The 22610-nt window shown below is 42.5% G+C and overlaps 1 protein-coding gene and 1 pseudogene across 3 annotated transcripts in view; one reads left to right on the top strand and one right to left on the bottom strand.

The window, feature by feature from the left end:
• Positions 1-9139, top strand: part of LOC142786405 (uncharacterized) — a 48864-nt pseudogene extending 39725 nt beyond the window's left edge.
• Positions 1-22610, bottom strand: part of LOC142786393 (neprilysin-1-like) — a 557390-nt gene that overhangs the window by 525337 nt on the left and 9443 nt on the right. The window lies entirely within an intron of this gene.

Genomic DNA, 22610 nt, shown 5'->3' with positions numbered 1-22610 from the left:
CAATACTAATGAAATCTAACAGACAATAATGCAAAGGAAGGTATAAGGAATTTATTAGGCCAATTGTAACATAAATTAGAAGAAAGAAAAGTTGGTGAACAGATAACTCGCCGTGGGCAGGATCCGGGGGCAGGATCCTGCCCACGGCAAGTTGTCTTTCCATCCACTTTTCTTTCTTCTTATTCACATTGCAATTAGCCTAATAACTTCCCCCTTACCTTCCTTTACATTATTGTCAGTTAGATTTCATTAATATTGTGTGAACACAAAAAGGAGCCCTTAAGTATACAGTTCTTTCTCTTATTCATTAACGAGGGGCTCGTACTGGCAGACTTGGTGCCTTTAGGTTGTATATGATGGACTCTCGGTCAGCTGCCAGTTAGTAATAGGTTCACGTGCTACGTGACGCCAAGCAGGCTTATAAAGAGTGTGTAACACTCGCAGCCATGGCTACTAGTGGCGCTGATGGACACTCCCACGTTTACTTGGCATAAATACCCAATAAAGTGGCTGGGGGGATAGCTGTCGGGGTAGCTCAGTCGTAGAGCATCGAACGCGTTATGCGAAGGTCGCAGGTTCAGATCCTGCCCACAGCTAGTTATCTTTTGGCCCACTTTTCGTTCTTCTCATTTCTAGTACAATTGGCCTAATAACTTCCCCTATACCTTCCTTTGCATTATTGTCTGTTAGATTTCATTAATATTGTGTAAACACGAAAAAGGAACCCTTAAATTTACACTTGTTTCTCTTTTATATATATATATATATATATATATATATATATATATATATATATATTTATATAGTGGGAGTAATATTTCATTGGGCCAGTTATTCTTCGGGAAGGTATGGGATATGGCACAACGGGCGCGCTGTCAACAAGGATAAATATATTTATTTCCCAACAGTTTCCGGAGGGGTCCTCCCTTCATCAGGATATATATATATATATATATATATATATATATATATATATATATATATATATATATATATATATATGTATGTATATTGATTAGCTTCAACTGTTCACCCCTTTGCACTGACATGACTAGAAGGGAACACCAGGCGATTTCCGCAACTGATGACATAAGGCACAAGAAGAAATGGACAGAGTGAAGAAACATGGGTAGGCGAGCTCTCATGTAAAATCAAGAACAATGTGCATGGTAAACGTAGTTTTTTTTTAATACGGGAAATGAAATAAACTCTGCGCAATAAATGATTCGCGCAGCAAACAGACACATGACATAGCGGAATACTGTCGATTATATTTTTCAATGTACACGTCGATTATCTTTTGTAATTCATGTCTTACTATAAGCAACACATGTTACCCAAAATTTACGAGAATAGTTACTCGCAAACTTGGATTCTTTCATGACCGTTCACACGCTTCATATCTGCCAACCCCGTGTACAAGTGAAATGTTCCACCGAAAAGCAAGGAGTATATAGGAAACGGGAGAGAACGGAATCACTCTACCATTTAGTCAAAAGAATTTTCAGAAATATATCTATGTCATTTGTACTTGGGCCATTAGAGCTGGTCTAAAAGTAGTGAATGGTGATTTTATCAAAACCACCTTTTTTACTATACTCGCCACGGTGGTCTAGTGGTTATGGTGCTCCATTGCTGACCCGCAGGTCGCGGGATCGAATCCCTGCCGTATTTTTGATCTAGGCGAACTTGTTCGAGGCCCGTGCACTTTGATTTAGGTGCATGTTCAAGACACAAGGTACTCAAATTTCTGACCGCCGCGCTACGGCGTATCTAATATTAATATTGTGGTTTTGGGATGTTACCAGTTTCATTACCGCGCGAAAGTGGCCATTTTTTATGTCTCAAGAAAATGAGTTTTTCGGTTAACTCTAGCTTTCTTCAACTTTGGGTGGTATATTAATACTGGCAAGCGATCACTTGCTCTTGCATCAGCGTCTGTAGTACAGTCCGCTCCAGCCGATACTTCAGAGAAGCACGCAGTGATGTCTAGTACGCTGCAGTAGGTATGCCGCGTATAGAAACATCGGAGAACCATTATTTATTATAGCGTAACCATGGTCTTCGCATACCTTTACTATAGCAGGTTTTTTTACATCACGAAGATTACTACCCCGCAATTCATGGTGCGCGTTGAAATCGCCAAAACAGACCCGCGTGTAGGATATTTGTGTTGACGGCACCATACTAACAGACAATTTTTTTCATTGCAAATGCTTTGAATGAGTACTTCTCCGTATTCAGAAATGACAATGGTGAAACACCACTCACAGCTATTCATGATGAGATTCCACCCATAGGTCCTTTCGATGGGAATGAAACGGGAGTGCTGTACTTGCTTCTTGACATTGATGTGAAAACATCGTGAGGTGTCGATGAAATACCGAATGCCTTCCTCCAGAGATACGCCGAATAGTGCGCCAAATATCTTTGCATCATCTTCGAAAAATCGCTTTCACGTGCAGAAATACCTCATGGCTGGAAGCATGCGAAAATTATACCTATCCCTAAATCAACTTCACTTCTTGCCTCTTACCATCCTATTTCTTTACTTTGCACGTCATCAAAACTCATGGAACGCATTACATTTAAGCACAATTCAGGCTTTATTGAAAATAATGACCTCTGTGATACCCGGCAACCTGACTTCAGCCGTGGAAAATCAACTGTAACCCTACTACTGGAAACTCTACACGAAATTGTGGCAACACTGGACAACCAAGGTCAGATCGACATAATATTCTTAGATTTTGAGAAGGCCTTCGACCGCGTATCTCATCAAAAGTCCCTATGAAAACTAAAATCTATACTAAAAAAAATGACTGGCTGCTTCGATGAAAAGAGGCGTATTTAACTGGTAGGCGGCTGACAGTTGTTGTTAAAGACGCTAAATCTGTCTCATCCGTTGTGCAGTTTGGTGTACCACAAGGATCAGTCCTAGGTCCTCTGTTTTTTTTACTGTTTATTATATACATAGTAAAAAAACGTCCAAGATAAAATTCGACTGTTTGCAGATGACCGTATACATTACCGAAAAATTCGAAGCGAGGTAGATGAGGCTCTGCTGAATTCATCTTTATCCGTAATAGCTACATGGTGCTTAAAATGGCAGATGAACCTTAACCTAAAAATACAGTTTCGATAGTCGGAACACGCGAAAAGAATCCATTAACCTTTGTATACAGCATCAGTGGGCATAGCTTATCGTTTGTTACTGAATATAAATTTCTTGGCCTATTGATCACGTCGGACCTTAGTTGGAATACTCACATAGCTTACATTAAAAATAAAGCCATGAAAAAGCTTGAATTTCTGAGGAGAACCTTGTCTAAATTCACGAGTATCATAAAACTATTGGCATACAAGACATGCATTAGGACACTGTTAAAATACGCTGCTCTTGTCTGGGGTCCCTACAACCAGTCAACCACAAGTGAAATCGAGAGCATACAACGAAAATCAGTCAGATTCATTTTCAATTTGTATCATCGTCACACATCCGTAAGTGCTTTACTTCAAGACGCGAACCTTGAACCTCTAGAGACACAGTTCCATCGAGAAAGACTTAAAATGCCATACCTAATTCCCCACAAAACCGTTAAAATAGACAAGGACTTGTACATCAAACCGTGTGGCAGGCGCCCTACTCGCTCATCTTATTTGCTCAAATTAACTGAATATTACTACCGAACCAACATCTCCAAACAGTCTTTTTTTTCCTCGTGCCATCCATGAATGGAATGCATTGCCCGAACATGTACTGCAGAGCCCAACCATATCGTCTTTTGTCCATGCTCTTACTAACCTATGACACAAGGTGTTTCAACACAAACATATGCTTTTTGTTTCTTAGCTAAGCGCTTAGTAATCAAGTGCTGTTTTGCGCATTCTTGTTACGTGTATCTTTTTTTTCTCATTCCTTAGTTGTTAGTTTTTTCAGCTATGGTTTGTTTCCTTTGTTCTGTTGTTTTCTATTCGTGTTATTAGCTTGCCGGCAGTTTCACCAGCAATGCTTTGCGTTTTTTTATACTGTTTCCAGTATTTCACACGCTGTATATACTGATCAAGACATAACCCTGAATATTTTTTTCCACATTGTGTATTCATAGTTCGTTACTTTTGTTTCTTTTAGGTTTTTTTACAACCCACTCCTGCTTATGGCTTGCAAAGCAAGCCAGCAGAACTAAATAAATAAATACAAAAAATATAAATATGTTATCATAATCAGATCTACAGACTGCAGCCAACTCTGGGCATAAAACTTTTGCTTGAGGGTGCACGCATACACTAACTACAGTTACAGTAACGTTACCAAACTTCACCTTGCATCTAAAGAATTCCGGTGCCTCTTTTTTAAAAGTAGCAACCAGTGTCGAGAGAATATCGCATCTCACACACAACATCCCTCTGCTTTTTGCAGCAGGACATTCTACTTAGTAAACCTCATGCATAATTCAACAGGCGAAAACTAGGGGATTTCCTTGGTTCAGAAATACACAAAATCAGAAAACCGTATTGAGCGACAAATTTCCGAAGATCTCCACTCTTATTCCCCAGAACATTGCAGTTCCACTGGAATATTGCACTTATTCATTACTAGTTAGATAACCCGGTAGGCACGATTACTGAAAGATAAGATGCTCAACATCTAGTAGCAATTTCACATCCGTTAAAGAGCCTGCTTGCAGCAGGCACCATAGAATCACTTCAAAAGCCGCCAAGATTATTGGCAAAATGACTTGCTCGTATCCGGCTGTCTCCGCCAAGATCGTATTTCTTGAAGAATTGTGCCTCAACAGGTTGCTGTGACCCTTTCGTTTGGTAATGGGTGAGTCCTTGGCTCTGTCTGGTCCGGCAAAAGGTTCCTATTCAGCATGTTCTTAAACCCTGACTTCAGTGCTGACGCGATGTTTTGGTGCCGAGTGACTCAACACTGCCGAGTAAGAGTCCTGGCACGACTGCTTTGCATTTATTTGTGGCAAAGGAGCATCTTCGACTATATCCGCATTGGGCGCTGGACCTCTCTGTACCTTATGATACCCTTGTACGATTCCCTCTCTTTTTTCCTCCGATGCCCATTGGTTTCGATAGCAGCCTGAAAATGACGCCGGATGTGGTCCAGCAAAGGTTTACACTTAGGTTGACTCTTCGATGTGTGTTCTTTCTAATCATGTGCGCCCACACATACCTTGCATAAGCGCACAACAAGAACTACAAATGAGGCAGTCTTTTGAGCACTACATAGGCAAAAATATTTATGACGCAGAAACGTTTTAATCGAAGATAAAACACTTTCTAACAACAGCTACCCATTCTAGAAGGGTTTGGGGGTGTTGAGACTGAGTATGAGTAGTTCAGGGCAATATGACACCGATCTGAAAGAATATATCGCAGGTCGGGAAATTTAAAAGATTTCAAGGAAGCACAGAAAGTAAATTCTGCAATGCAGAACAGACGGCAGAAGCTTTCAACCAAAAAGTGGCAAGATCCATGCGCTTCACTTTACCTCGGCATCTCAACTGTTGAACATGATAAGCACCCTCCGACAGCTGGTTGTCTATTTGAGACCACTACAGGCTCTGGCGCTGTCTCGAGGAGTTAGCAACGTGTAATCGCTGAAGAATTTTGCGATCTGATACTGAGAAACGGAGAGGCCGTCCTAACTAGCGAATACAAATCCTCAACAGAATGAGCACCGATGGTTGTAGAAAAGTTTTCTGTGGGCAGTTCATCAAATCAGAATGATAGCTTCACCCCAGAGGAGCTCCAATATGTGTTGTCTTCAGTAGAGCGAACAAGTTCACCAGGACCAAATTGAGTTACATACGCTGCGCTTGCTAATTTGTGCGAGAAAGGAAAATTACACCTGTTGGACATTTACATAAGCGTTGGCAAGTAGAAAGGATTCCGAAAGTGGGAAGATATTAAAGGTAGTATCGTTGCTAAAGCCAGCAAAAAGTACTATGCAGTTGGATTTGTTTAGGTAGGTTAGTTTTACAAGTTGTATTTCAAAACTGAAGGAGAAAATCATCAATGAACGAATTTTACTGTGGCAAGACACACAAAAAACTTCTACAAGAAAGCGTAGCCGGCGTCAAAGATGCACAACGGACTGCATTCAGGACTTGGTCAGATATCTGCAAACCAATGTACGCGAGGAAACATCACTGTCGCTGTTTTCTTTGATGTCCAACGAGCATACGACACAGTGATCCGTGCACATTCACGTTCTGGAAGGCATAGCGTTGCAGGGATTTAAGGGCAAGCTACCGCGTTGGATAGCTGATTTCCTGAAGCTCTGGCAATTTTTTTGTATTTATGCAGGAGGGCCCAACGTCAGAATCTGTCGTCAACCAAAGACTCTCTATAATGCACTGAGAGCGCAGCTTCCGTACAATCTTCCACCTCACATCAGATGTTCAATATACGCTGATTTTATAAGCATACGAAACTGTGGTTCATATACCTATAAAATTATATGGATGTATAAAAGTATATGGATGTATATGGAAGAATATGATAAAAGTATATGGATGTTATAAAAGTTTTTGAATGTCTAACAAACTTCACAAGAAGGATTGGATTATGTAGACGGTCTTTTTTAGAAAAAGAGGCATGGCGCTGAGTCTGGCGAAAACAGCCATATTACTATTTACATTAAATAGAACTTGAGATTTCCAGATTATTCTGCAAAACCAGCCTATTCAAATAATAAAAACTCATGAATTCTTAGGTGCAATCTTATACTGGAGACTAACATGGCCGCCTCATGTCCAGTCTCTTGAACAAAGAAAAAAAAATCAGGCCATTCGAATCCTCTGGCATCTATGCGGGGCTAAATGGGGTGGTACTACAAAGTTACTGCTGGCCCTACATATTGCGTAGATACGCCCGATCGTAAGTTACTCCCTGTATTTGTTGCACGGACGTCTAGCCTCCTCCGAAAGAAGACGTGACGTGTCATTGGCAAGGAGCTTGAAGATATGTCTGGGGTTGCCACGGTCAATTTTCAGTGATTTAGTGTATGCAGAGGCTCCACAACCACCTTTAGCAGTACTCCGAGCTAAAGAAACACCAAGAAATCTATTTGGAATTTTCAGGCAACATGAAAGTCATCTTTTATTTTATCTCGTGAACTAACACAAAGGGTGGCAACGTGACTACAAAATAGTGTGTAATCATGACAAGCAGTAGTACTAGGAAATAAACGATGGAAACCTTCAAAACCACCTTGGACACTGCTAGTTATCAACGTTATCTGCGAAATAGATGGCATACGGAAGAAAGCAGACATGGCGACTCTAGGGGTGGCACAGATGGTACTTCATCATTTTCATGTAATGCACAATGAAAAGGCTAACGTATATACAGATGAGTCATGTACTGAAGAAGCATTAGCCTGCGCGATCTTCATACCCGAAATTCTAGAAAATAGAATGCACAAATTATCCCACAAGTCTTCATCAACTACAGCGGAAGTGGGGGCTATTTTTGAAGGAGTTACGTTTGCAAGCGAGAATTCCCAGACACGAAGGTTGGTGATATGACCCGATAGTAAACCTTCCCTACAGCTAATCAAAAATGCGAGATAACTCTAAAAAGACGACGAAATAGCACATTGTATTGCAGAAACTGTGGAATATGAATCAGCGCAGGGTCACAACATCGTATTCCGATGGATACCCAGTCACATTGGAATAAATGGAAATGAAGAGGCAGGCAGCGCCGCCAAGAAAGCATTGAACGAAGGACAGGATCGCGCAATCTCCTTGTCAGAGATGGACGTTCAACATTTTATAACGCATGGAGCTAACCATTGTTTTATGGAGAAGTGGTTTGATAGCCCTAAATCAAAGGAATCAGTACTTTATGAAGTTGCTCCGCACAGAAAATTTTCAATAGCGACCGATCTCCCACAACACTTAAAGACATCAATCCACAGACATTGAGTGGAAGTAGCAGACATAAACAGCTTCTTGCACAAAATACATTAATCCTGCTCCCCGGCATGTCATCATAGTCATGCAGAAGAAAATGTTCGCCATATTCTTTTGGAGAGCGTAAAGTACGCGAATGAAAGAGAAAAATCGAGAAACAAACTAGCAAGTTTTGACAGACGGCCCCTCCCAATAAAGAAATTATTCGGACCATGGCCTGATATTCATCTTCCGAAAAAGGCGAACACATTCCTGACAGGCTTCTTAGTGAAGAACGGGCTGGAAAAGCGCCTGTGATGGACAGCCAGGAGTTGACACACATGAAACGATGTTCTAGTGCATATAACGAGAGTAGAAACAGAAAAGTGTGCGCGTGAACATTTTATGACAGTGTGAACTGCTGAAAGCAAGCTGTACATTGGCATGACTTTTCAACTGGTTTTAGCGTGCTATTATGTTTTATTTGTTTGCTGATAGTTCATTTTTGGTTACCGTTCAGTATTACCGCGATAGCGTTAGTGAGATCGTGTCGTGGAAAACCCGCCACCGGTGTCGGCCCCGTTGGCTGTGAGCGAACAATCGTCTGTGTGTCTGTGATCGAAAAATAAAGTTACCGAGATTGCCGTGGGAGACCGCTACTTGTCCACGCGTGCGTGCGTGATCACAGTGAAAAAGATCACGTATTCGAAGAAAAAAAAAGTGCTCAAGGCCACGAGGCGTGGTACTTTCTTTTCCCTGCCACTTCTCCCTGCTTAGCTTCGAGCGCTTTCGTCGGGACGAGAGAAGAGATAATGCAATTGCAACATGTGACAAACCTTTGTAACTACACTCGCACTGGACGGATTCTTGAAATTTTTACGGCGTTGAATTCGGGAGGCAATAAGCTTTTCTTGTGAATTCATTTCATGGTCACTTGAAAAAGTGTTTCAGGGACCCTTTAACGCAATTTCTTCGACAGGTTTCACGACGAAAACGAGCCCATTCAGCGATAATAGCGCTGGTAAAATTTACTATGTGCGTGTTTGTGTGCGTGCGTGTGTATGTAACAAAACATATTATTAAGTATGCACTTAGCGGTTGAAGAGTGCACTAGCGGCCGGATTTCGCTAGTCGGGTTCAACTCGCAAAGTCGAAGCTTAAGGGTCCCCAAATGTTTTTAATATTTTATTTTTTCCGCTGCAGAGTTCATGGAAATAGAGTAGCCGAGGCAATATGAACCTCGACCTTTCCACAGCAAAACAGTTAGAACAGAACAGAAAATAGGTTTCGCCTCTTAGAAAACTACTCTAGCACGCAATACAGCACACCAAATAGATGTTTTTGGGCAACATAAGTATTTTGAAAAAAAAAAAATGTGAAGATTGCAAAGCTTTTGGTTCGCAGCAGGTAAACAGTGCAATAAAACACTATATATGCTAAATATTCAGAAAAAGGAAAGTTTAGAACATAAATCTTGAAGATAGGTGACCCAGGCACACTATCAAAAATAAGGAATACAGTAAAAATATTTTCTTTCATATAAACAAAGGAAATCAGAAGCGATGTGCTGCAACATTTCTCGTGCCACGCAATAAAGTATTGCTTGGTTTTTCGTGAGAGACAAGTGAACTCTTACACTATTCACAGTAATTTTGTTGCAATCAAAGCCTGTAGGTGTTTCGCTATAGATGAATGCCCGTGATGTGAATAACACCTTTATAAATCAGACGTGGTATAAGCCACAGGTATAAGTGCTATAAACCATACCGCTTCACTATTTCATCTAGTGTGAGCTCTTTTACTGAGCCACTTCAGACCACATAGGTTTTGACATCGAGCCTTAGGCAGGCTCTATGTCGGAAAGCAATCGCGTTAATACAATTTATAAAGCGTTTTGAAACAACCGAAGAACAAGCAGTTGTCGCACAATGCGAATAGCGTAACGTGTGGGCCGTCCAATGTTCCAACTCATCACAAAAAAAAACTTGTTCTTGTTCCCCTATTAACTGTGGCGCATACCAACTTCAGCCATAATTCCTCATCTTCGTCAGCCACTTCATGAGCAATTGGCTCAAAATTTCTTTCAAGTGTATAGCGGACACGACGCCTCTCAGACCAATGACTAAAAATAGCCTAGCGAATGCTCGCGTACTACCGAAATAAATTTATTAATAATGACCTACTGGGTATCGAGCAAATGTGCTTGCAGTAGTTATCCAATGAGTGTTTCGAAAAGGCTCTGAAAGACCGCACTTCTAGCTTTCGCGGTGACTGTGCGGCGCCTTTCACGCAGGCCTGCCATTTTTGTTTTTTTTTACAGCGCAGTTGCTCATTTATGCACTTGTGACGATGACGCTGTAGGAGCAACTAGTGGCACATGATGTGCGTTTGTGTCTTATAAAACAATAAAATCAAAACTAAAGCTGCTGAAAACTGACTGAGGAGGCCACCCCAACACTTTTAGCACGCAGAGAACCTTTTGAAATATATTTGTAGAGTGTATTTTCTCTCCTTCCTAGCAACAGCTCTCTATTGGATAGCTGCCATAAATTTCTGGCATTTATTATTGCTGAACACTGTCAGTTTGTGAAGCTGACACCGGAATTTGATATTTGACTTGCACCGGTACTTTTTATAACAGAACTTTGATGTTACTGTAGCAGAAGCACGTAGGGCACGCACTTCTGTCAAACTCACCAGCCATGTGCATTTTTTCCCCAACACACGCACATTGGTTTGCGCGAATGTCTGTGGGAAATCACTCTGTGGCCCAAAGAGGGGAAATTCAAACTTATTCTGAAAATTAAATGGCTGATCTAACTACTAGAAAGTACAGGGTGTACCAGAAACAAATTCAACGTGCCAAAATCGCTAATTTGAAGCGTCGATCACCGGTGATCAATTTCAATAGGTGTGGTAACGAAAGATTTGAACCTCACCTATTGATCATTAGAAACCATGTTTTTACGGCTGTCTGAAAAATTTAAATCTAAGAATAACTTCAGTTAACTTTATTTCATGATTTTCAGCGGGCGCCTATGGTTGCTACTACAGATTCAGCCTAAGCTGTCTACGTTCTCGGTAAACAACGAAGAGAATGTTTTTTGGTCAGACCTGTATTTCAAGATGGATGCTCAGAAGAGTGATGCCACTTAAACTTTTATTTGTGGTTGTAGCTCTCAGGTACATATTTAGGAGTGTCAGCGATGAAAAAGAGCGTTTACCGTCAGGTGTGCTCATGGACAGAGTTACCAGTATATTTAAAAGATGGTGCACGTTAGGGAAGAATACCTCTCGGCAATTGGAAACCGCTTGCATCGCAGACATGCTCAGCGTTTCTCGCGTGTCTCTTCCGTTTCAGAGCATATGCTGCTAACTCCCCTTGCAATGCCGAAATTAGGATAATGTTCCAGTACACATCAGCAAACCTCTCGGGAGCGGAAGAGTGGCAGATTCGGGAATATTCTGTGGCAAAAAGGAAGCAAACACCTTCAAGGTGTGCCGATGCTATTAAAGCGCTCATTAAACTGGTCTGGTAAGGAGTCCGGAAAATGCCAGAAATACTGAGAGACTGAAATGCTCTTCAACGCTAGCCACTGGTACGTTACTTTGATGAAGCTGCCTACCTGTGACAAGCGGCATCCTCATTTTCGCCAGTTGTCAAGTGTGCACTGAGAGAAGCGTCGCTTGTCGGGAAATAATCACCAAACGTTATACCACACGGCATTTCGGCGCGACCATCAAGTCTCATAGAAGGGCATTGATTGACACTGAACACGAACTACCCAGATATACGTGCAAGCAGCGTATATCAAGGGGTGACTTCCCATTGCTAGGAAGTAACGCGTTCAGCAACGTTCGAGCAGTGATCTGACTGCGAGAAACGAGAACTTTGCCGATAAAATATATGTAGGCTGATAAAGTTCCACATTTAACGCTAGCGCTCGTTTCTGACCTGGCGGAAAGATTCGCAAGTATGCATTTCCCCCGCTTCCCTTCAGGTGCCGGTAAGGTTGCGCTCGCCCGATATCTTACTCTGAGTGCGAGAGTTCTCGCGTTGATAATTGCGCCTCTACGAAAGGCTGGTAGTTTCTGTTGCTTTGTGATCCCATGCCACAAAGGTGAATTAATTCGAAGGAGTGGATGACAGCAGTAAAATTGCAGCGACTCGCATTGGGATACCCGAAACAGACAACTGGCAGGCACGGAGGGTGCCCAGTACAGTGTAAGTAAACTCGTGTTGCATGCGCTGACAGTTCTCGTCGGAGCTCACGCGTTTTGAGAAATTGATTATGGAGCAGTATGCTCTGAACAAGACCGGAATTCATTCCTTCATCACTAGTGAACCGATCGCTTGAGATTTTGTGTGGCACGAGGCTGCTCCTGTTCGTACCAGCGTAAGTGCTGCAAACACGACTGCTTGTACTACTTAGAACAGTGTATACATTACGTATTTATACTGCACGGTGAAATATTCTGCACAGTTCTGAAGCTGTTGACGTAAAGAAAAATGATGGCTGCACGTTTGGAAACAACAGAAGACACCTTGCCGCAACGCTATCGTTTCATGGAGCAGAGTGACAAAAGCTACGAAAAAAAGAACAATAATTAGGTTTCCTAGTGCATATACGCAGCAAACAAGCTATTTATATGTGAGGAGGTATTATTCTGGTCTCAGCTGTATTTTACATTGAGACAAAGTGAACATTTCTCAACCATGATCATCTTGCCCTCGCAGATTGCACAATAAAACCTTTGGAATTGGAGTATATTGCTACCAAAAGGCAGAGTGCAACAGTAATGTCAACCAAGGTTACGAGAAGGTCCAGCCGAAAAATAATGCGTGTGAAATTGTGTTGTACACATGCAGCATAACTTTAAAACATTACTTATTGCGCATAGCAAGCATGCTTGCCTGTGTGAAGTAAAGCAAAACAAAAATGTTAACTAAAAGGTATCAATGCGTCAGGGCTGCTGGACATAAATAGCCTAAATAAAAGTTATTTCCATAGGCATGCAGCCACAGACATCGGCAGTAAAAAATTCGCTCCGCAATGTAAGCAAAACCGAATTGTAGTTACGAATGTGCAAAAACATGTTGCGTGTACCTGCCATTCCTGTTGTAAGCGAGACCTTCTCGACTTGTGAAACATATCTGTACTGCTTATCCCTTCTCCCCCCCCCCCATACAATGCACGGCGCGCCGTGTCGCCTTATAGCAGACAAAAATTAGACGCCTTTTTCCTTTTCTCAAAAACAATTACCACCACTATCACCACTTCCCCCCAACTAGGACTATGCCGTCTACGCCCAACAGAGATTAAAGATTAACAATATCTTCTCCGACCGACCGAATCAGCGTAAGTACGCGTTTGCGAAGACTAGTCCATTCGGTAGAGCGACATGAGGCCGTTGCTGCAAACGGCCACTGTACCAGTCATTTACTGTAGTTTTCTGTGATTACTTCCCTTCTACTTACTCTCTTCACAAGTATAAGCATAAAGAGGGGGGCGAATCTCATGACTTGATGTACACGTACACCATCTGCTAATGCTACCGCCGGTAGTCACGTCACAGAGGAAAGCTGACGCCTGTGTCCTTACCCTGTCAGGTTGGTGTGAGGACCCCCCCCCCCCGTCTCCCAGAAAATAACATTTTTGGCTAGGCTCCTGGAAAGAAAGAGCGTAGGTAGCCCGCATAGCTTTTCGATTACTTCGGTACCACCAATCACACCTTGTACGCATATTAATTTTTTTCTGATTCTGTTCACGATGACATGAGAGAAAGCACCTAAGTCAAGTCAGGATAGCTTAGTGGCTGACGGCGCATAGGGCTACACCGCGTTTACAACGTGTACAAAATTTTCTTTCACATGTGAAAATATGAAAATCTTGTGTAAGACTTCAGCAAAAAACTTCCATCGATGAATCACATGCATGAAGTTAGTGCTACAACAAGGGTCTGAATAAGGGGACAAGCATGTTTTCTTTTTTTTTTCAGACAAAAGTGACTATTGCCTTGTGTCGATCACTAACAATGCCACATAAACACTCAAGATAATGCAAAAATGATAAAAGTTTCAGTAAAATTACCCAACATTTTAAGTAGGGCATGCTGTTTGAATGAATTTTGAACGTCTGGGCTCTTTAAAGCGTTCGCACTCTCAAGCCCACGGTTGCGCACGATAACTCTGTTTTAAGTGCAGTTTAAGTATCGAAGTTCAAAGTTCATGTGGTAGTAAAATTTTTATGCGGTGGTACCATGGCCAGATAAACACCACTAAAGCTCCTCGCATGATCGGTAAACTACAGTGCCGCAGCTGTACACCTACCAACAGAGCTCAAGAGCGTTTCCTAGAACCTCATTTTTGTTTACATAAGAGATGCTATAAAACTCTGATTTCACACGCCGTTTAGTAGTCCTCATGTTTGGAAAGATACCCAAGTGCATTCTGTGATATGCTTGAAGCAAAAAGCGGCACCTTATCTGAAATTATTCAGGTGAATGGAGGTACTACGACAATAAACAGCACTCTGAAAAGTTGCACTCACCGATCTTATTAGAATACATTATCAGCCTAGTAAGACCGAGTGTTTTCGTATACGTAGAAGGCATACGTAGAAGCAGTTAAACTTGCGCTGACATAACCAGACAAACCACACTTTGAGAACGTGCATGACGTACGGACACATAGAAACACGACGGGGCTAGCAGACGATGGACGGAGCAATCCACACTTGCGTGCTTCAGCCAGTTGCCGCCGGGTGGCGACTCCACTTGATCTCGCGGCCAATGAACCTGCGAGCCCGCCCGGCCCTGCCCGACGAACAATAACAAAAGCCTGGGCCTGGCCTGGTGCATCCCGGCATTATCTAGGTTTGATCGATAATGTGGTATTTCATTCAACATCTCAAAGTGAAACTTAAGAAAGTGGTGTCTTACAATCAATATATACACCGTTTCCAAGACGAAGTGTCAAATTAACAGGCTGTACAATGATTTAGACCTCTTCAATGAAATAACACGTTTTTGCATGATATCTTTCACCACTCTGAAGTGTCGTCCGATTCTCACACTGCATGGAAGCTGGAATTACCAATATATTTTCTCGGACATAGCTTGCTTGATATATTTAGACTGCTTGATCTTCCTGTGGTTTAGTGCTTTAAAAGCTCGAGAGCGGGATGATGGATCACAAAGGTCATCTTCCGCGTTCATCGCTGTACGTGCCGTAAAGGTATTCCCACACAGCGTCGACAGTTTGTGTTTGATACGGGGTACTGATACACACACACACACACATATATATATATATATATATATATATATATATATATATATATATATATATATATATATATATATATATATATATATATATATGAGATATAACAGACAGTAATGCCAAGGAATGTACAGGGGAAGTTATTAACATTAATGGAATGTAAATAAGAAGAAAGAAAAGTGGATGAAAAAATTACCAACTGTAAGCAGGAATCGAACCTACGACCTTCGAATTACGCGTTCGATGCTCTAACCACTGAGCTATTACAGCGGCACTCCCTCCATCCACTTTTTGGGTTTATCTGTGAATTTAGAAGTAGGAGCGACAGTATATATATATATATATATATATATATATATATATATATATATATATATATATATATATATATAAGGGAAGGAAGTGTATACCTAAGGGCTCGTTTCTCCGTGTTTTGACACAATAATAATGAGATCTAACACACAATAATGCCAAGGAATGTATAGGGGAAGTTATTAGAGCCAATGTATAAAAAAGTAAATGAAGGAAAGAAAATTGGGTGAAAAATAACTTGCCATGGGCAGGAACTGCTCATTGGCTCTAATAACTTCCCCTATACACTTATTGGCATTATTGTCTGTTAGATCTTATCTATCTCTCTATCTATCTATCTATCTATCTATATATATATATCTATATATATATATCTATATATATATATATATATATATATATATATATATATATATATATATATATATATATATATATATATATATATATATATATATATATATATATATACTGGGAGAAATCACGCAGACTCCGATAGAATAAGAAATAGAGAATAATCGTTGGTTTGGCACTGTATATTTTCACTCACGTTTCGTCTGGTGGACCAGACTATATATATATATGTACTAGTGAAGCCAACCGACCTAAATGCTAGCGCTACCTCATTGTTCTTTGTTCTCAGGCACTGCTATCAGCCACATACCCTAAACCTATGGGTACACGTAAGGTCACGAAGTTCTGCTACTGACGTATAGTGATGAGCCACCACGTTAAGTAGCCTGATAAGAAAGCGTGTAGTAAGTTAGGTGACAGTGAAGCCAGTAGCGTTTTCACTCCTAATGAGCACTGACGTCGTCGCAGGAGCTTGCTTGCTCATCAGAGCTCTTGGCTTTGAGGCGATAGTGAAATAATTGGTGGCGCAGCGCGCCGCAGCTTCTTCTAAACAGACATGCTGACCGTCAGTCAGGCGCTCGTACACACTACCTGTCCCGACAGGTTCGCATCAAGTACGCCACTCCTACGTGTTCAAGAAGTGAATACAAAAATGCAGGCGAGACACAGCCCTTCGTTGGGCTCTTTCATTACTCCTCGCGGTGGGCGTCGTATCACTTGGAACTTCGCCATCACACACTCGAGTTAAGTGTCAAGAGATCGGGAGTGTCATTTTCTTGCGATACAATCGCCGACCAACACGGCGTAGTAAACACCGACTGAACACCGCATTTGTGTGCCTAAATGTGGCGTCTCTTCCTGTTTTGTTGTACACTGTATCACACACAGCACTTTTTCGTAACTTGAGGAAGTGTACATAAGTGCAGTCGTTCAAATTTATGCTGTGGTGCGTCGCGTTGCGCTGATAGCGTTGTTTTTAGTTTTACTGGAATCCATACGGCAGACCATGAATTATATGCTAAAATGAGCAATTTATGGTTATTAATACATCACATTTTCATAACCCATCGCAGAGCTCTGAAAGCTTCAATTACGCACGGAATTGCTCGACTTTCTGTACAGAAATATGTCAGAGTGATAATATTGAGGTTATATACAGTGGCGTGGTAGAAATAAATAGCAAATGAAGCACTAATTGCAATTATACTTCAGATCACTATGTGTGACATTTTAAGAGGGCCCCTTGAAGCTAAGAATAGGGTGCACATAGTGCGTATAACTTGACAGAACTGGATGTTGATTAGACTGAAGTAATTGAGAAGTCGGTCAGAAAAGGGAGAGATGAATCGATGCATATTTTCAGCAGAGCACATCATAATTGATACGGCATAACTAACAGGTTAAATTTTGCGATATCGATGATGCACTAGAGATATGCAGCGGACGCGTGCCGCCATAAAAGGGAGGAAAGCTTGCCTAGTCCAGTTCTGAGTACGATGTGCTTACCTAAACGCACGTCTTCCAAATATGGACCTTGAATGCACCTTCGATGACTTAGTCGAGAAGCCGATAAGCGATAGCCAGCCTAATAGCACACGTAAGCTTAAGTGCGTTGCACGTGAAAATTGCGTCACAAAGCAAACGATATGACAAAATTTTACGAACCAGATTGCAGTGCATATCACGCAAGAAAAGGAGCTTACTTTGAAAGATCTCAAATTTTCTATAAAAACATTCTCCCAACGAAGTAATTAATACCTGTTGCGGCTTTGAAGTATAGGGTACTCTGGTTCATTGCGCTGGCGAAACTGGGCGGTGTGTATATGTCCTTGAGTAACTTCGTTATTGCTGAAAATGGAAATCAATTATTCGACACATGAACCACAGCTGCCTACATTGGCTTCTTATGCAACCTCATCAATATGCGCCGCGTAAAAATGAAGCTATATAAAAAAAGAAAGCAAACAAGAAAAACACGCCTGCATGCATAAATCTGCTCGCTCCCTTTCGTCCTTGGAAAAAAGTTAAGGCCGACTTTGCCAGGTTTTATGTGCGATGCATGGACGTGCACTTTGCGTATGTTATGTGCGTGTGTGCATGTGCGGGTGTAAATGCACCAGGTAACAAGCGGCGCTCAAAGCAGCCATTCCTTGCGATTAACCACTGTTGGAGCTTTGCGTGATAAAACTACAATATGATTATGAACCGTGCCCTTCGAGCAGACTACAGAATAATTTAGGCCACCTGGTGTTGATTAAGGTAATTTGTATGTAGAAAGACGGGTGTCCTTTGCATTTCGTCCCCATAAAAATGCGACCGCTTGGCCAGCTATGGCGTCGTTGCCCTAAAGCTTATGATCGCCACGCTTTACATGGTGGGCTACCTGGCTGGGTGTCACAATCAAGGCCAGGAGTAAGCATGCATTTTTAACAGTCTGCGTGATTTAAGGTGCAAATATGGGATGTCCCATGGGACGGCTTTCAGATCTCCCATTGTAGAGTACCAAGCGCTCTAAATTGCTACTCACTTTTATTGCGATAGCGATTATAGGAACACTCTCGGCGGAATTTTGCCCCTAGCGTCGGCATCGACGCCATCGTCGACGTGGGTGTCGGCGTCACTCATCACTCACCGCACGTATATATATATATATATATATATATATATATATATATATATATATATATATATATATATATATATATATATATATATATACATGGAAACGCAAGAAAAAAAGTAATCCAGAAAAAGACTCGAACGCGTGCAATCGAACGTAGCACCATTGAAACGTAAGTGCGATGCATCAGTCAGTGAGCCACGGAGGAGCACGTCCTTCAACATTCAAACGACAAGCTATATAAATCTATCACTTTTTGCTGGTGACGGGCATCTCGGCGAAATGGGGGGGGGGGAAGTAAACTATTGTGCTTTCAGCAGTACTAGCAAAATGTCACAGCGAGCGCGTGTCTCCACACTGTCAAAACACGGCGGCGCACGCTCTAATCTCTCACGCGTACTTTGCCTCGCGGAGAGGAGGGGGTGGATGCTTGCTTGCCTGCCCTTATCTCGTGGTGGGGAAGATTGTACGTCTCGGCTGGCCTAGGGCTTTAACCAGCACGATTCTGTTGTAGTTACCGCATGCAAAATGGTCAATGCAATCGTTGCACAGTCTCCGTTTGCGAAAAGAGCACGCTTTTCAGGCACAGCGTAGTAACAACTGAGACGCTTATTTGCGCTCATCTCTGCCTGTGAGTACATTTCTAGCGTTGCTTGTGCGTGAGAAACGCGGTGCACGTTCCGATCTGCTTGCCATTCTGAGCATGACCTTCCAATTTGTTGCTGTGGCGTTATTGTTTTGCCTTTGCGACCAAGCTGTGCCATTTTTCTACACGTAATGTCAGACCAAACCAAATTCAAATAAACTTTGACGTCGATTCAATAAAATATTAAAGGGATGCCTATTGTGCCCTTTCAACGCGAGTCCCAACTTCCAAGACAATGCCTAAAGGAATAAACTACTGCATAGTACGTACTGAAGACATCGATGACAGACTGTTCAGAGGGCCCGTGATGTTCATTAGAGTCATCACCTCGCGTTTTCGTCACAGCACAGGGAAGCCTGCGGTTCACCTAAATTATTTTCCTCAGGCCATTCCAATAAGAGTTCGGGACACTGTCACCTAGGTACCACTTATCAGTTGTGAATGTCCATTCTGCTCTTTCTACGCAAGCATGATATACGCAAGCTCTTATAAAAACCGAATTTTACAAGCGGATCATTCCTTAGTCACAGGATGTCGTGTGTCGACGGCGATGTCCACACCCCCACTGCGCATGCTCGCGCCTCACGTATCGTGCCGCATGATTGCGCCTCGAGCCAACTGTTTGCTCTCCCCCCTCTCTCTCACCTCGCAAGGCCGACGCAAGGCAACGTATGCTAGTAAAAACCGACTGCTCAAGCTGCACAATCGTTCACTGGCCAGCCTGCATTAGTAGGCACTGGATCGCAAATCAGGGTCCCTACACTCGTTTAAAGGCCAACTCCGGCGAATTTTCGACCATGTCAGAATAGTGGTGGTTCTGTGTGCCTGAGGCACTCTTGTCACGCGCCCGATAGCTGAAATACTCAGCAATTTTGAGAATAATTTTTAATAACCAAAAAAGCGCAACACCGAAACCGAAACCGAACCGAGCGCAAAGTCTTCATATGACGCGACGTTTGGTAGGAACCTAAAACCAGATGTGGTACGAGGCATGCTGGCCCTGCCGGCGCGGTGTATGAAAACGGTGAATGCCGGGCCGAGCAGACGCTCGGAGTTCAGCTCGGAGCAGAGGTGAACGCGCCGAGCATCAACTAAGATGTCCAAGACTGACAGTGTATCAGAGCTGCCCGACAGTGACGATTGCACCGATTCACTTCTCACAGAGGGTACTGTTACGTGGAAAGCCGTCATAGCAAACACACTGCGTCTTGTGTCAGTGGTTTATGCAGCCCACAAAGCAGCACCAACTACTGCCCATCGCACACTCACCCGCAGGGGACAGAAAATCGCGCGTCAAACCAGCGATACGCTGGCCAAACACCACGAAGTAAGGAAGAGCACCACCGAACGCCGCTGCCGTCGCCTTGTGGCCAGCACAGTAAACGCTGTAGCGGCCAAAGTGAGCGAAGCCACCGCCTGCGTCACTTCTGTTGACATGCCAAACATGACGACATACAGACCGTGTCGCCAATCATTCTGGCAAGCCAAGCAAGCTATTTCGAGGCTATCTTTAAAATTCATTTGCAAACAATCAAAGCATCTCTCAAGCCTGTAATTTATCATGAATGACGGTAATAGGCAAAGGAACATCCCCAGCGAATTTCACTGAGATCCATCGACCTCAAAAAATCCCCGGAGTTGGCCTTTAGGGTAACGCTTCTCCTTTAATCAATAAATAGGAATAATAAAGACGAAATAACAATTAGGCATTCCCGAACCATGCCTCATCGCGCAACATTCGCGTAATACACCAACCACTCGGCGACGCATTTACTCTAGTTACCCCCATGGGAAGATGCGGGCGGTGTTTTTTTCGCTCACCGAGTCCATCGGTCATCTTTCGTCAAAAGAAAAAAAGCACTTTTGATCGAAGTAAATTAAGAAGAATATTCGGTAAGTAGACAAAGTGATAAGGATTATTGGAGGGTGTGTATTTTGCAGTTGCAGTACACATATTTGCTGAAGAAAGACGTTAACTTTTGTTGAAAATGCAGCGTTGGGTAAATATTTCCGGCATAAAGAGGGCAATATATGGTTACCATTTGCCACCCTGCCAGTTATGAAGCTTCTAGGACTATTCATGACAAAGTGATACAAATTATAGAAACAGGGAACGTGGCTGGAGCCAATCTCTTTTACATTGGGTTCGTCTTTGTGAGAGAAGCAACTGTTTTACTCAGGGGCATGTTTATCTAGGCTTTGCTCACTATACCCAGGCGCCATAAGTGGAGGATGAGGAGAGACATATGCACTGTTGCTTCGTTCGCATCATTTACAAGTTTAGTTTGTAAGCCGATTGAGCTTTCCGTTATGTCAGACGCCGTCCAACTTGACGGCATATAATCATGAATTCACACTTCATTCAACTATACTTCCACTGATTCTATAAAACTGTGCTGACAATATAATTTACGCTTAAGTATTGAAACTTATCATATCTAAAGCTTGAAACAAACGAACAAGCGATGCGCCTCCACATTTTTCAAAGCCCTATAAAAGTTTGCGTAGTAGAACTGAAAGACGGGCGAGTTAGAACTTATCCATAATTGGGCGTCGCACAGAAGGAAACACACAAGAGAAGCAAACAGAGCAAGCGCTGGTCGAACAACTGAAAATCAGTTGTTAGAGCTTGTTCCTTGTTCACCCATGCTTTTTTCTTCGACGTTCATGTAGCACCAATGGCAGATTTCAATCATGCTCACTATATTTATACTCAGTTCTGCGATCCTCCAAACAGGCAGTGGATTTGCCAGACAGCACTAAAAAAAACCTGGACTAGAGTTTTTTTTCAAAACGTCCAAGACCAAGCAAAGACTCCACGGCGCGAAAATGCAAGGCGTGCAGAAAGACGCAGAGCTACAGCGCGGGTTCGTCTTTGTGTGTTCTGTCGTTCTTATTCCATTTGATCTCTGTTGAGTACAAACCAACTCACCAAAGCATATGCTTTAACTAAGTTGAAGCCATGCTTACCTGGTACAAAGTTTTAATAGTGAAGCTCCTAATGCTTACGGTGAAACGTCGGGTGTTAGCGAAATTCCTCCGTGCCGTTGATTATCCCACGCTTTTACACATCAGCTGCGTCGCGCAGGGGATCCCCGCATGGCACTAGCAGATTGCGAGAGACGAAAGCCCGTGCTTTTACCGGGAGTGCTGCGGAAGTGTCATTAGGCAACAAGCTTCGATGGTGAGATCTTGCAATGATTGCTTTCAAGTTGCAGGGCCCTTCTATCCTACTCGTGTGGTTAATCATCCTCGTGTGTGCCTGTTTTTGGGCAGCGGTAACAACCGCAGTTTGTTATTGACATTGTGTTTCCGGAGTTTACGATTCTTTCATAGCGTTTGTGCCATTTCAAACGAACACAGTACTTATTTGGCAATGCTTAATAAAGCAACTCCCAGATTCTTAAAAGAAAAGATCACTGTTCATTTTCTGAGAGTTGGGGCATGCCACGTAACTGAGTTTCTTCAAGAAGCACG

This window comes from Rhipicephalus microplus, unplaced genomic scaffold (genome assembly GCF_043290135.1).
Source record: "Rhipicephalus microplus isolate Deutch F79 unplaced genomic scaffold, USDA_Rmic scaffold_23, whole genome shotgun sequence".
Lineage (NCBI taxonomy): Eukaryota > Metazoa > Arthropoda > Arachnida > Ixodida > Ixodidae > Rhipicephalus > Rhipicephalus microplus.
Note: the sequence above shows the minus strand (reverse complement) of the source record. Positions and strands in the feature narration are given on the sequence as shown.